General features: G+C 39.2%; 1 long non-coding RNA gene across 1 annotated transcript; it reads right to left on the bottom strand.

Annotated features, from left to right (window-relative positions):
• Window positions 1-1,725: 1,725 nt before the first annotated feature.
• On the bottom strand, window positions 1,726-10,688 carry LOC134475973 (uncharacterized). The gene is made up of 3 exons (XR_010047331.1): window positions 9,488-10,688; window positions 6,071-6,195; window positions 1,726-5,940 (listed from the first exon to the last, which is right to left on the bottom strand). It is a non-coding gene; the product is annotated as an uncharacterized LOC134475973 (long non-coding RNA).
• Window positions 10,689-14,111: the final 3,423 nt, after the last annotated feature.

Here is a 14,111-nt window from a genome sequence, read left to right as displayed (position 1 = left end):
ACATGATGAGCCCGGTCATTTTGCTGAGTCCCTAGTGAACTTGGAATCGGCTCACGGTGAGGCCCCACTGCTCAGTGCCTCACTAATGTCTGCCTATTATTTGTCAGGTATTTGAAGGTGATATAAAAAAACTAACAAGTTATCACTGAGCTCACACATAAAATTCCAAAATTTGTGCATGATATCAAATTTCCTCAAATACATTTCAGGAAAATATCAAGCAATGGCAAGGATGATGGATAAAGGTAAATATCGCTGTGTCAAAAACCTGACTCTGATACAACTTTTCAGAGGAAGCTTCTAGAGTATGCATGCCATCAAAATAAAGAGATTAGAAAGAAAGATCAGATTTATGATAATTTCCCCCCAAATTACATGAAGTAAGATATGACATCTGTTGCTCATTGCATTAACTGTCATTATTAAGTATTAGGATGAGTGAATACTGGACAGAACTGCTTTGTTAATTTTTGTGGGGTAAGGTGTTACGGGGAAAATAATTAATATACCACAAGGGAAAAATGAAATGGGAACACTTGGAAGCATCTGACGAAGAAAATCTTCCAACAGAAGACAAAAGTAAGGAGCATCCTCAGATAGATGGCACAGAAGATTCCTCAGAGAGCACACCATTTCTGTGAAGTTACATAAAGGTGCGGAAACAGCAGATTTTCAAAGCTTTGTTTAGAGCTGTGGTTTCCTGTTGTTTCCTTTCACTGCCTTTGCTCCAGACCGTGGAAAGCTGCAAGTGGCTGTGATTAAACCGTAACTCTCTCATCATTGTTAGTGCTTTGCTGAGTTGTCCAAGTGCCTACAGAACAGCTAGGCTTCTTATGCACATTCACAGGTTTAGGAGAAGGGGCTCACTCTGCTACACCTCCAAGAATTTGTACCACGGTGTCCAAACACCCTCTCTGCTCCCAGTTCATTATTTGTTTAACTTCTCAAAAGGGGTATCTTGAGAGCGGAATGCCTGACAGGTATGACTCTGAGATTTTGGATTTTAAAATCCGAAGAGGGAAATTCATGTTTTAAGATTAGCTCTGATAGAATTTATTTATTTTAATTTATTTTATTTTATTATTATTATTTTTTTATTTTTTGTACTGGGAATTGAACTCAGAACTTTGTGCTTGCCAATCAGGTAATTATGTGACTAAGCTACATCCCTGGCCATTTTTTTCTGATAGACTTTATATTTAATGGACAATATAGATAATAAGTTAATAAGACTATATCTATATCTATATCTGTATTTGTATTTGTATCTATATCTATATCAAGAACTCAACACCTGGCACTTGTAAGGCAGCTGTTTTAGCACTGAGCTACATCGCTGGCCCCATGAAGAAGAGTAAAACACTGGGCACTTGTGATAAATGTGTGCATGCATGTGTGTGCACATACATGTGTGTGTGTGTGCATGTAGTGGCAGTGTGGTCATGGAAAACAGAAAACAAATATAAATTCATCAAGAATGAGGAACCCCCTGAATGGCCCTGTGGGCAGAGCTGCTCCCCACAAAGGGAATTAGATCAAACCTGCATCTTGCCTTGCCTGTTTCCTATGAAGTGTATGCTTGGAGTGAGTCCTTTACTTTTTGGAGTTTCCTAATACTGCTTGAGATCTAAGAGTATATAAAGGATCTTGGAAAAAGATGCAACACAGGCAGAGGAATGGGAAAGAAATGGAAATGCTGGCTGCTCTGTCTTGTCATGAACCATACTCTGTGTAACTTAGATGCTTTTAAGATCAACCACTGTGCCATAAATATGTTCCACTCCTACGGAGTGCCCAGGTCTATGCTGAGAGAATTCGCAGTTGAGTCACTACAGATCTTTGCCTCTTGGGGTCATAGATCATCCTCCCCACTCCCTTTCTGACTACTCACACTTGCCAGGCTAAGCTACATCCCTGGCCATTTTTTTTTTCTGATAGACTTTATATTTAATGCACAGTTGGTGCCATTTGGTGCTGTTTTGAGTGCAGCTTCCCGCTGACGGGCTCCATCCATCAGCTTCCATGGCTTTCAATTTCCAACCTTCTAAGTGCTATCCGCTCTACCACCAGCTCCAAAGAGCTCAAGTCCCCTCCAGCTGTTTTTACTAGACTTCCTGTCTGTCTTGTATCCTATGCACTCCAGTGACACTGCAAGGTGTATTTCTCTCCACTTTCCTGGCCTTTTATAAAAAAAATCCTGAAACTCCCTCTTAGGTATTCAGAATCTTGAAGCTTTCACATTCCACCTTTTGCAGTGCTCACTTTAACTGATCAATAGACTTGCATTATCAGCTGCCTTTAACATTTTTTCCTTGTTTTATCAGGGGTTCTCACATTGTGTTAAATTTCTGCTTCAGCCTCCAAAGTTCATATTTTTCTACTCTACCATGATTTAATTTTCTTCTAGTCAATGTCTACCAGATGTAGACCTAATCAAAATAATCATATTTCCTTGATAGGATTTTTTAGCTATAGAATTCAACTAGATATATGTACAGAATGCAGTTATCCATACTGGGGGTGAAGAAACAAAAGCACATGATCCTTGCTTTTGGGGACCCAGGTTTACTGAGTTGTTAAATAAATTCCACAATCTATTTGAGTGTTTGCTGCATTGTTAGAACCATCTTGAGAATTCTGATAGGGATGATTTAAAACATTTAATATTCTGCGATTACTGATCGAGAAGTCTTATTTTAATATATTAATGCAGTAATAAATGAGAAACTCAAATATAGGTACTGTAATTCCCTGAGCTTGGGCTTTTAATGATTAACAATTAATGTAAGGGCAAATTCTCATCACAGCGCTTTGTTCATAACTGCTTAAATTGGTTTATGGTCTGTTGATTGGCTGAAGGAAGTTAATTGTAAATAATTACATATAAACAATTCACAAACTATGAAAAACTAAGCCTCTGTGGTACTATCCAGTGGATCTACATAAGAGAAAACAACTAAAGTTTCAATATTATATCTCCTTAAACAACATTTCCATAGCATTATTTGCAAAAGAATATGATCTAATTTTAATATCGTTCTAAGCAGAATTCTCAGTGGTTTGGTTCTATCTTGTTCAGCTTCCCCATTTTTGGAACAGAATACTTGACACCTATTGTTTAAAGGAGGAGAGGTTTATTTGGCTCAGAATGTGGGGAGTCTCAGTCCACGGTCAGCTAGTTACAAGGCACAAACATCACTGCAGAAAGGTAGGGTGGAAAAAATCTGTTCGGCTCATGTCAGCTGAGAAGCAAAGATCAGGGCAGATTGCATGAGAAGAAAGGATGAGGGACTGGGTATAGTCCCCGTGGTTAGGACTCCATGGCCCACCAGATGTCCCAGATGTGTGCTTTACCAATCTGCTAAGCATCTCTCAAGCTGATCATGCTGACAAACAAGATTAATCATCACTTTCAACACCTTGTCAGCTTGACACCAAAACACATCTCCTTAAACCAAATCAGAAGGTACCATTCTGCCTATTGTAATTATCCTGCATATAACAAAAAAATGTACTAACACCTTCCCCAAAAGTGCAACAGTTCCATCAAAAGTCTTGCCCAAATTCTCCTCTGAGACTTAAGGTATTTCTTGACTATAAACCAGTCTAAAATTAAAAAACCAAGATAGATAATCCCAAGATAAAAAAGATAAAATAGCACAGCATAATCATTCCCATTTCAAAAGGGAGGAATGCAAAGCTAGAAGGAAATCGTTCAAAATAAGACTGAAGTTCAGCAGAATAAACATTAAACCACACAGCTCCTTATCCAGTGCACATGGCACGTGGTGGTGAGATGTGAATTTCAAACAAGTAAGGCAGCTCCACCACTATAGCCTTGGTGATTATAACCCATATGGCATCTCTCTTGGGCTGGCTTCACTCACTGCCAGCAGCTTTCCTCAGCCAATATTTAACTCCACTGAGAGCTCTAACTGGTGCACATTTTCTGATCTCCTAGATCTTCCTTTGAAATCTGGGTGAAAGTCTCATTGACCCCATAATCTTACATTCTGCATACCAAAAATGCCAGTGTCACGTTGACTTGGTGTTAAGATACGTCACAAGCTTGATCAATAGTCAGTCAGGTCACCTTGGAGATGGCTGCACTGGCCCATGAATGAGCACAGTGAAAGGAATCACAGGGAATCAATAACCTAACTGGCCTTCTCAAGTATGGGCTCATGGCTCTCTTCTCAAATAAAATGTTAACATTTTTGCACCCTTTAGCCTTCAAAAAGTAAGGTCTTATTGATTCCTGAGAGACTCTCAAAGCATCATTCTTTGTGTCCTTGTACAAAATGCTTAGTTTCTTTCTTTTTTTTTCTTTCATTGCTTTTGTTTTTATTTTTGTTTTTTACTTTTGAGATAAGGTCTTGCTAAATTGTCCTGGTTGGTCTTGAGTTCATAATCTTTTGCCTCAGCCTCCTGAGCATTAGAATTACAGTTATGTGCAAACATGTCTAGTGTTTGGTTTCTGTTTAATGGTGTAAATTTCTTCATCATTCAAACTTCCTTTTGTCCTGATTTTACATGTACTTCATGTTTGAGGAAACAGAATATTTTGTAAATCTTTCTGCTTTTTTTGTGTGTTCTCACTATAATTTGACTAAATATGGTCACTCGTGCTCATGCCACAGACTTCAAGCTATATATATATATATATATATATATATATATATATTGACCTGTTTAATTAGTTCATCACCTTTAAACTCAGCTTCACACCATATTTACGGTAGGGCCGAAATGTAAAATTTCACTTTTTTTTTTTTTTTTTTTGCTGGAATGAAATGCACATGGCCTTCAGGTCAATGCTTAATAAATTCTTCCTTCCCACCTAAAACCTCATGAACCTGGCCTTTATTGTCCACATTCCTATCAGAGATCTGACCAAAATTGCCCACCAATCTGTTCCAAGGAATCTAGATCTTCTCTTACCAGAATTTCAAAAGCCTTCTGAGTTTCTCCTACAAACCAGTTCTGAAGACTTCTGAACAATGTGGTTAAATACAGTTACAGCAAAAATTGTACTTCTCTAGTACCAATTTTCCATTTGGTTAGCTTTCCAATCCCTTAAAAAAATACCTGAAATATGCAATTTAAAGAGGAACAGATTATTTTGTTAATAATCTCAGAGGTATCCATACATGGTTTGAACCTTGGCTTGAACCAAGTCACTTCAAACTTTGGCTATGAGTAGAGAAGAGATGGAAAGGGCTATGCAGATTATGCCTTACGTTGATATTGGAAATACATCCTAGAGAAAGCTTTTAAGCCTCTTAATACAAATGAGATTTCAGAATGGTGGAAAGTTTTGGAAACACCAAAATTGAACAAATTTAATATGATAAATTGTTTTCCTAAGGATTTTCCCCCTTAATTCATCTATTTGATCATAAAAAAATCACAGGTTGTAGTATTGAAATTTTTTAAATGTAGAAAAGTATTTGTAGTAGTTCATTATCCATGACAAGTCAGGAGTTTCTGCTAAAAACACAGCTTTGAGATTACAGTGAGCTCTCAGAATGTATTTTTTAACTGCAGTGGCAATCTGAGCACCAGAGCCAGCATAGAAGCAGCTCAAAATTCAGAAACAACTGGTACAAAAACTAAATTCTTCCTTGCATAATAATAAAAAATCCAAACAAACAACAATAGTAACAACAATAACAACAAAATGAAACCTATGTCTTTAAGTGAGGAGAAGGCTACCAAGGTTGGTTAGAAAGTGAATTTCTCTGAATATTTTAAAGGAATCAAAATTTCCTAAAGGTGAAATAAAAATTTGAAGAGAAGATTATTCAGGAAAGTCTGTGGTTTCATAATCATTGACCTCTCTGAAGCTATTAGATTCCCATTCCCAGTTTATTCTTGGAAGCAGATAGTCCAGAGGACAAAGCGATGTAGCTGTTTTCTCAAATGGCTTGTATAGATCTCCTGAAATTATACAAACAGAAAACACAGATAGGTCCATAAATAAATTTTACTCATATGCATTTTACTTATACACATCTCCTAGAGTTGGAAGTGTTAGTTGTTGAAACTATGGATAAAATGTGTTACTTACAGATTCCAATGCTGCCGTGCCCAGTATTACCAGTGCTATCCATGGAATGAAGGTATAATCTCATTGTCAATCTTCATTGACTGAAGAACGTATAAGTTTCAGCATACTGAGAGATTGCCTGAGTGCTTACAAACAGAAGGCATTGTTAACTTAGGACTTGATGTCTCATTTATTGGAGATTTTATAAGGTATATACTTCACCAGAAATTTTAACCATGTGGTTGTTATGGTTTGTGTCCAGATGTCCCCCCAAAGCCTCATGTGATTGTGAGGGCTGAATCTAGCTTTTGTGATTGGTTCATTGACCAGCATTGGGATTGATGGTGTGAGTGCTGCACACATCAAGAGGAGTGTCACGGTTTATGTCTGTGGCCCACAAGCCTCATAAACTTGCATTGTGCATTTGTGATTGGTTTATTTTCTTGCTCTTGGATTGATGGTGTCAGTGCTACACTCATCTAGGGGTGTAGCCAGGATACAATGCAATGGCAGGAAGAAGGTGTGTGTCTTTCTCTCTTGCTGGTTCAGCTTGGTGTTTGCAGCTGCCATGAACTGTAGCCGTGCCATGCAACATCACCTTGGAGCCAACTGAGTATGGACTGAAAACTCCAAAAACTGTAAGAAATAAAGCTTTCCTTTCCCAACTTTGGTCATCAGGTATTTTGTCTCAGCAATGAGTAAAAAGTAGCTAAGACAGGGAGGGTAGCTGGCAGACAGTATAAGGGAGTGAAGGAGGCATGCTCTCTCCTTTTTGAGCCTTTTGTCTCTTTGCTCTGATGATTTGGGTATTTGCCACAGCACCATGTTGCCCCTCAGACATGCCATCCTACCTTGGAGCCAGCTGAATATGGACTGAAATCTCCACACACTGTGAGCTAAATAAAACTTTTCTTCTTTAATTTTTGGTGTTGGGTATTTTGTCTCAGCAAAAAGAGAAAAATAACTAAGACAGTGGTAATGTCATTGCAATGAGACAACAAATACTAAACACTCTCACTTACAGTTTATCTGTTTCTGTAACAATCTGTGTTGCCTTAACAAACACATTTGTTATTGTCACCACTTTTTCAAGAACTGAATGATATGGAGGACAGATGATTTCCCATCTGGGGAAAAAAAAATTAACCAGTTGCTTCTCAGGACTAATTTCTAGAGCACATAAAAAGTGGGAAAAAGTCAGATCCCCTAAATTCAAAGACTCAGTCTAAAACTGAGCATCAGAGATGAATACCCACTCCTCAGATGAAGAAATACAAATGGAAAATAAATACATAAAAATGTTTGCCTATAGTCATTTGAGAGATGCAAATCTTACTCCAGATTCATCTTACCCCAGAAAGAATGGTCATCATCAAGAAATCAAACAATAACAAATGCTAGGACTGTGGGGTCAAAGGAACCCTTCTCCACATTGGTAAGAATGCAGACTGTGCAACCACTGTGGAAATCAGCATGCAGGTTCCTTCAAAAACTAGGACTAGCTGTTCAGTTTAAACCAGCTATTTCCCTTCTTGGTATCTTCCACAAAGATTTAAAGACATCACCCCACAGCAATATATGTACACTCATGTTTATAGTGGCACTGTTTGCTATAGCTGAACCTTGGAAACTATCAACCAATGATTGGATAAAAAAGAAGTATTTTTTTAATATAATGGAGTAATACTCAGCCATAAGGAAGCATAAACTTGAAGCATTTACTTCTAAATGGATAGACGTTGAGACCACACGTTACCTCACTGGTGTGAGAAACTGAAAGTGTAAATAAAAACCAAATTATACAAGAGATATAGTGAAATGAAAAGAAATTGTACAAAAGGAAATGGGAACTAGGGAGAGGGGAGAGGAAAAGGAAGGAAGGTAAGAGAAAAATTGAGAAAAAAAGGCTAAAATGGAAACAAAGCATTGCAAATAAAGAGGAGAAAGGGGGTTGAAAGGAGGGGAGAGGAAAGCGAAGAAAAAGAAGACAAATCAAAGTATACTGTGTGCAGGTACAAATTCTTTATAATGAATATGATCATTGTGTATACATAAATTGTACAATTAAACTTATTTACATCTAAAAATTTTCCAGTTTCTCTTAAGTCCAATTGGAAAAGATTATTAATTATATGCACTCTTGATAAATATTCATTTTGACTTGAAGATAAAAAGAAAATATGTACTTGTACATGTGCAGAAATAACAAAGGTTCTGATATATGTCTATTATGCATATACATATATATGTGTGTGTGTGTGTGTGTGTGTGTGTGTGTGTGTGTGTGTGTTTCTAGAATTGCTCAAAATATTTCACCCTTCAATTCCATTAAAGGCTTGCTTTAACTATGGTGCTCTTTACAAATTCAAACAAAGACTACACTTTGGTGCACAATATGTGTAAGCATTTACTCATATTTTTATTTTCTTTCCCTTATTTGCAAATATTATTCTGTTTTCACATTTGACAAAATAAAACTAGTTGTCAACCTAACTGATGTCTATGCTCTTGTCTATAAACAACCAGTCAAGCAGGGACTGGGATGAGATTCCCTGCTGCTCCTGGGGGAGGGATGGTGGAAGTGGGGTATAGAACATCTTTATTTTAGAAAGTGATATCAAAGATTAAGCATAGAATTTTATCACCCTAACCTGGAGTATGTGTGGATTTTGTCAGTTTGAACTACAAACTTAACATTATTAAAATGTGGCTTCTGTACTTCATTAAAAGCTAAGCAATTGTTTGCACTTTTGATGCCCGTAACTATAATAGTGTGACACTGTTCTGGTGACAACGCTCACTGATCATTCATAATGCAGTGACGTATGCCATGAATCAAGTACAAATCAACACCTTTCCTTACTTTACATGCACTGAACCACTTTATTTTCAGAGTGATCATCAGCACTTGCAGTTTAATCTTCAGCTGTCAGAAATTTTGGGCTTCATTTCCATCTATTTTCTTATCACAGATCTTTATATTCTTATGAAAAAAGTATTTTAGAAATGAACTGCATAGCACAGCTATGGCAGAACAAGGAGAGCTTGCTGAGGTACTGATCTGATAATTTAAAAATTATCATTGAGACATATGATGGACTGCTGATCAAAAAGTTTTATTCAGGAAATAAATGTGTATGGCCACAAATAGACAGCTTTATGTTTGCTTGATTCCTGTGTGGTTCTTTGTGCTCCAACTACCCTCTGAATTCCATAATAAATAGGGATATTGTCCCCCAAAAAGGTCAGATACTTTTAAGATATAAAAAATATGAGGATCGTAAGGATTTTACACTGTGCCAACATCTCAGAATTACCATTTCCAGAGTTTCTCATATGGTTTAGGGTTTGGGGTAGCGATGGGGCCATGCATGTAAGATTTAGATGAAAAGCAGCAATTGTGGCCCAGAGGATGACAGGCCCCCCTGAAACTCCTACCTTGAACCTGATCTGCTCCTCCCCTCCTTGTCGCATAGCCTTGCCTTTCCCAGCTCCTTTAGCTTCTCCAAGTTCCAGGCCAGACATGTGTGCGGCTCACGGGTGAAGGCACCAGGCTCTGTAAAACTCCATGCACCAGGAAGGGATATTATTCTGTCCTTTGGAATCCAGTTTGACCCCACGCTCTTTTGCTCCAGGTTCACGTTTTCTTCCTGCGGCCAACTGTGCTGCACTGCAGAGACCTCAGAGCCACCGCCAGGCCAGGTGCAGCGGGCTTCTTTTTTGTACCCCACAGAGTAACTGTAATCCCAAAGATAAATGCCTTCATCCCTGTAACTCCCAGTTTTCTGCTTCCCAGATCAAACCTTTGCCGATGCATAACAAAGACTGAGCTCTAGGCTGGTGGTTTCCTTGCAGCGGGTAACTCATGGATGGGCAGGAATGCACATTCTTCCTGACACGGGGGCATGTGTTGACAGCTTCCAGGGTTGGAACAGAAGAGCCTTGATCTTATTATAGGTGCACATGTGTCCCTTTTTACATGCAGAACACAGCAGCACACCATTTTGGGAAGGTGCAGAATGGAGGCCACAGCACCATGGCCTGCTGTGGTCAGGGTCTGCTGTCCAGATACCACTTATCCATGGCCTGTGCTGGTTTAAATAACAAGGTGCGTCCATTTCTGCATTATGACAGTGGATGCTTTTCCTTTGCTACTCTATTCTCTTCTCATTGTCAGCAAACCAATGAGCCGGGAGAGAAAATCCTTGAATCTGGGTGAGCAAAGGAGCTTTTTCTCTTCTCTGCAAGCTGCCTTTCTTATTATTGACTCTTTTATTAAAATTTCTGGTTCTTACCTTTCTTAGGAACTGTCTTGAAAAAATATTTATTTTTGAACTCTTCTAAACTCCAGATTTCTCATTTAATCACCTGTTAATTTTGATCCCCTGTGCTGATTTTCTTTTAATTTTTTGTCAGGTAATATTGAGAGGCAGAAAAGAGTTGTGATGACAGGCAGCAGACATAATAGTGCTTCAGGAAATTTCCATGCAAGCACCTCTCCCATCTGGATTTACCCATCTGAACAGTGAGGAATTCAGATGATGCAGTATGCGTGAGTCTGTCCATAGAAAGGCAACTGACATCAGTCAGTGCAGATGCTGGAAGCTGGAAGGGTTTCATCCAGTGAGCAGCACACTCCACTGCAGCTCAGGGACAGAAGCCTTGGCAGGTGGCTGGACAGGGACCTGTTCTGAGTTCAGAGCCAGAGGCTTCAGTGCTCTTAGAAAGGGTGATCAGATATCCCAAGCATGGGAAGGTGGATTATCATATTTATTAGTCTAACAGAGAGGCAAAACATAAAGACTGATTGTTCATTCAAAATTCATTCAGTCACTCACAGGCAGCAATTCCCAGAGGAAGCCTGAGAGAAGAGGCAGGAGTCCAGTCATTGAGGCTGAGATGAGATGAGACTGCAGGTTCTGGAGGGGAAAGCATAGGGGACAGTGGTCACCAGAGCAACCCAGGACCCAGGCACTGAGGGACTCTGTCATTTATATATGTAAGTGGCCATGGGTGTATCAGGCTGTGCAGCAGGGGTACGATGACTACTCAAACTGCATTTTAGCAGTAACACTTAGACATCAGTCATTTTCTCAGAAAAACAGCTCAATAGGCAAAGATTGGTTGTTGTTTATTTTCTACAGAACTATGAAGAGCACATGTATCTGCTCCTGTGCATGCCCAAGGGATTCTGGGGTAGGTTTCTGTTCCCCTTACACAGCTGGTTTTGTGAGGGATTGTGGAGGAAATGCTGAAATCACACAAAGTGCCCTTGATTCCCAGATGGTGCCCTCAGCTGATACCCAACAGTGAGAAAAGGGATCAGGGCAGGTAAAGAGAACACAGGGGTAACAGCAATGGAAGCTGGAGAGAAGAGCAGTGTTCTCCACTTGCTCCAGGAGCAGCCTGCTTCACCCTTGAAGTCAGGTGGCTGGGGTAGGGGTGGCTGAGGACCTCACTGTTTGAGCTCCCACACTCTGTGTCTCCTACTGGGCTCAGTCACTGAATGACCCCAGCAGGACAGCAGTGGGCATGAAGGCACACAGCTGGAGCATTCTTTCTCCCTCCATCTACCTTTTCTGTGTCCCGGGAGGGAGGGTTATGGCAGTTGGTGGTTTCTTCTGCTGATGGTCACAGATCCTATCCAGCAGCTTTTCCTGCAGGCCTGCATCTCTCCCTCTTTCAGTAACATGAATCCTCTATGCAGGCCTAGGCTGCTGCTCCTCTGTCTTTCAACCATCGACTTTTTATGTCTTAGTCTTGCCCACATCTCGGTGTAAAGCACATTAATGAAATCATTTTTCATTGACCTTTGAGTGTGTAACATATATGGTTCCAGGATTACGAGTGACAAGAGAACAAATGTGCATTGAGCAGCCATTGTGACCCATTATGTCCCAAATCCTTTAATTTACATGGTTTTGTTTCACTATCACAAAATACCCTACAGAGTATGAATTATCAGCCTCATATAAATAGAAGGGAATGAACACTCAGAGGTTTAATAAGTTATGTGAAGTCAGAGTACTAAAATTAGATCTGGGACTGGAGCCCAGCTGTTCAAACTCCATATACTTTTTATCATAGCATATTATCAAGAGAAAAGAACCAACCACTGGAAATAGGTCAAAGGACCAGCATAGCTCTGGCAAGAAATTTTGCTTAATAACAAGCCAATTAAATAATAAAGTGATTTGGCACCAGCTTCAGAAACACAAAACCCGACTAAGTGTGAAGAGAGGGCAACCACGGCAGGGCACAGAGACACGATAGCCTTTTCCAGACTGGGTTTCATTTTCCCGTTCTATCTCGGAGATCAAGAAGGCGTGACCACACTTTGTACAGACAGCATTTCAAAATCACACACCCTGCTGTCATGAGGGAAGCCTGAGATGTCGGAGGTGTGTATCTGGGAACCTCTGGACTGTTCAGTTCTCCTCTACTCTTAAAGACAGGATGGTGGACAACAGAAATCTCTCATCTCTGCTTCCTTGTGCACTGTGAGGAGTGTGATATTGTCATTGTTTTCTCTAACTTTAGGGAAACTTATGTCCCTAAAGTTATGATACTATTACCCATATTTATTTTAATAACTCAAGTCTCACACAAATGTGATAAAGCCAGATGGATAATAAAAAGGATAATAAATATTTCACATATTTGTTAACATATTTCTTTGATAATAAAGATCACTTAGAGCTCTGACCCACTATGAAAATTTAAAGACTCTGAGAAACAAGGCAGTACACTGGCAAAGAAAATGTAAAGGTTTCATCACTTGAAATGCAGCGAAAGAGCACAGAAACACTGACAATCGCTTGCAAGAACTTTCAAGTTGCAAGAAATTCCAAAATCACAACCTATTGTTCTATAGAAAAACCTAGCATATAGTTTTCCTAAGAAGACTGACCCATATCTGAAAGGCTAAAGTGAGGCCAGTAAAGATACAGCACATTACGGCAGTGACTAACACATATAAACAATTTAGCTCAAGTAATGTGCATTTACTAAGATTTTAGAAGCGTAGGTGAGTGCCTTAGTGTGGAGGGCATATTTAGCTAGGCAAGCCCTGGGGTAGGGGTGGATGAGGACCTGTCTGTAACACCAAAGCACAAACAAACACCAACCCTGGAGAGTAAGACTGTGAATAAAGATCATCAACCTAAGCAGTCTCTTCTGCTCATTCTCATCCACCATGTTTGTTCCATGTAACTGCACTGGGTTCCCCTGATTTTACTGCCAACATTTTTAGGAACAGGAATGGGTCTCATAGTAGTGATAGAGTGGAGTGCTTTCAACACAAAAAAGGAGGGGTTTTTTTGTTGTTGTTGTTTGTTTTGTTTTTTGTTTTGTTTTGTTTTGTTTTCCCCTTGCAGGGCTGGTATCACAAAGATCAATGACTTTGATTAAAATACATAAAGAGTGTAGCACTAATATTTTTTTTTTTTTTTGGTAAGATGTCTGGATTTTTTGTGATGAAAGCCAGCAGGTAGAATGGGGATGTTAAGGTAAAGGAATGCAATATTCCTAAAATCTGTGTAAGACCTTTCTAATTCTTGGTATTATGATTAATTGTCTCTGGGAGGCAGCCAATGTTGACTTTATGTGTTATTCAGAGAAGTTCTTTTGATGGGGAAGAGCTGGCACTGCCAGTCCAAATAGCTGTGCAGGTAGTGCTGGCTCCATTCTCTCCCAACCGGGGCTGTCTGAAGAACCAAGGTCAGCTGTGGGCTATGTGGACCCAGAGGACAATTGTGTTATTGCTTTTATTTGTCTAACTTACATACATTTTGGATGCAAGGCTCATTTGCTACCAGTTAGTATACAGCAAAGTATCAAGGAAAGAATGTGGAGTTTAGTGTTGGAGAATATGTCTTTTCGTGAAATATTTTTTTTTAAAATTTAAACATTCACTGTTCTTTTGAGGGAGTGTGGGGATTACATCATGTAGATTCTAAACTAAGCACACACTACACAACTCAATGAACAACAGTGATAAAATATCCATTAGTGTTTATGTGAAAATAGTTTTTATCATGAGTGGATGGAGATTTTTATTTTT

Source organism: Cavia porcellus, unplaced genomic scaffold, assembly GCF_034190915.1.
Source record: "Cavia porcellus strain 051 isolate PalLab524CR breed Dunkin Hartley unplaced genomic scaffold, mCavPor4.1 scaffold_1, whole genome shotgun sequence".
Classification (NCBI taxonomy): Eukaryota; Metazoa; Chordata; class Mammalia; order Rodentia; family Caviidae; genus Cavia; species Cavia porcellus.
Note: the sequence above shows the minus strand (reverse complement) of the source record. Positions and strands in the feature narration are given on the sequence as shown.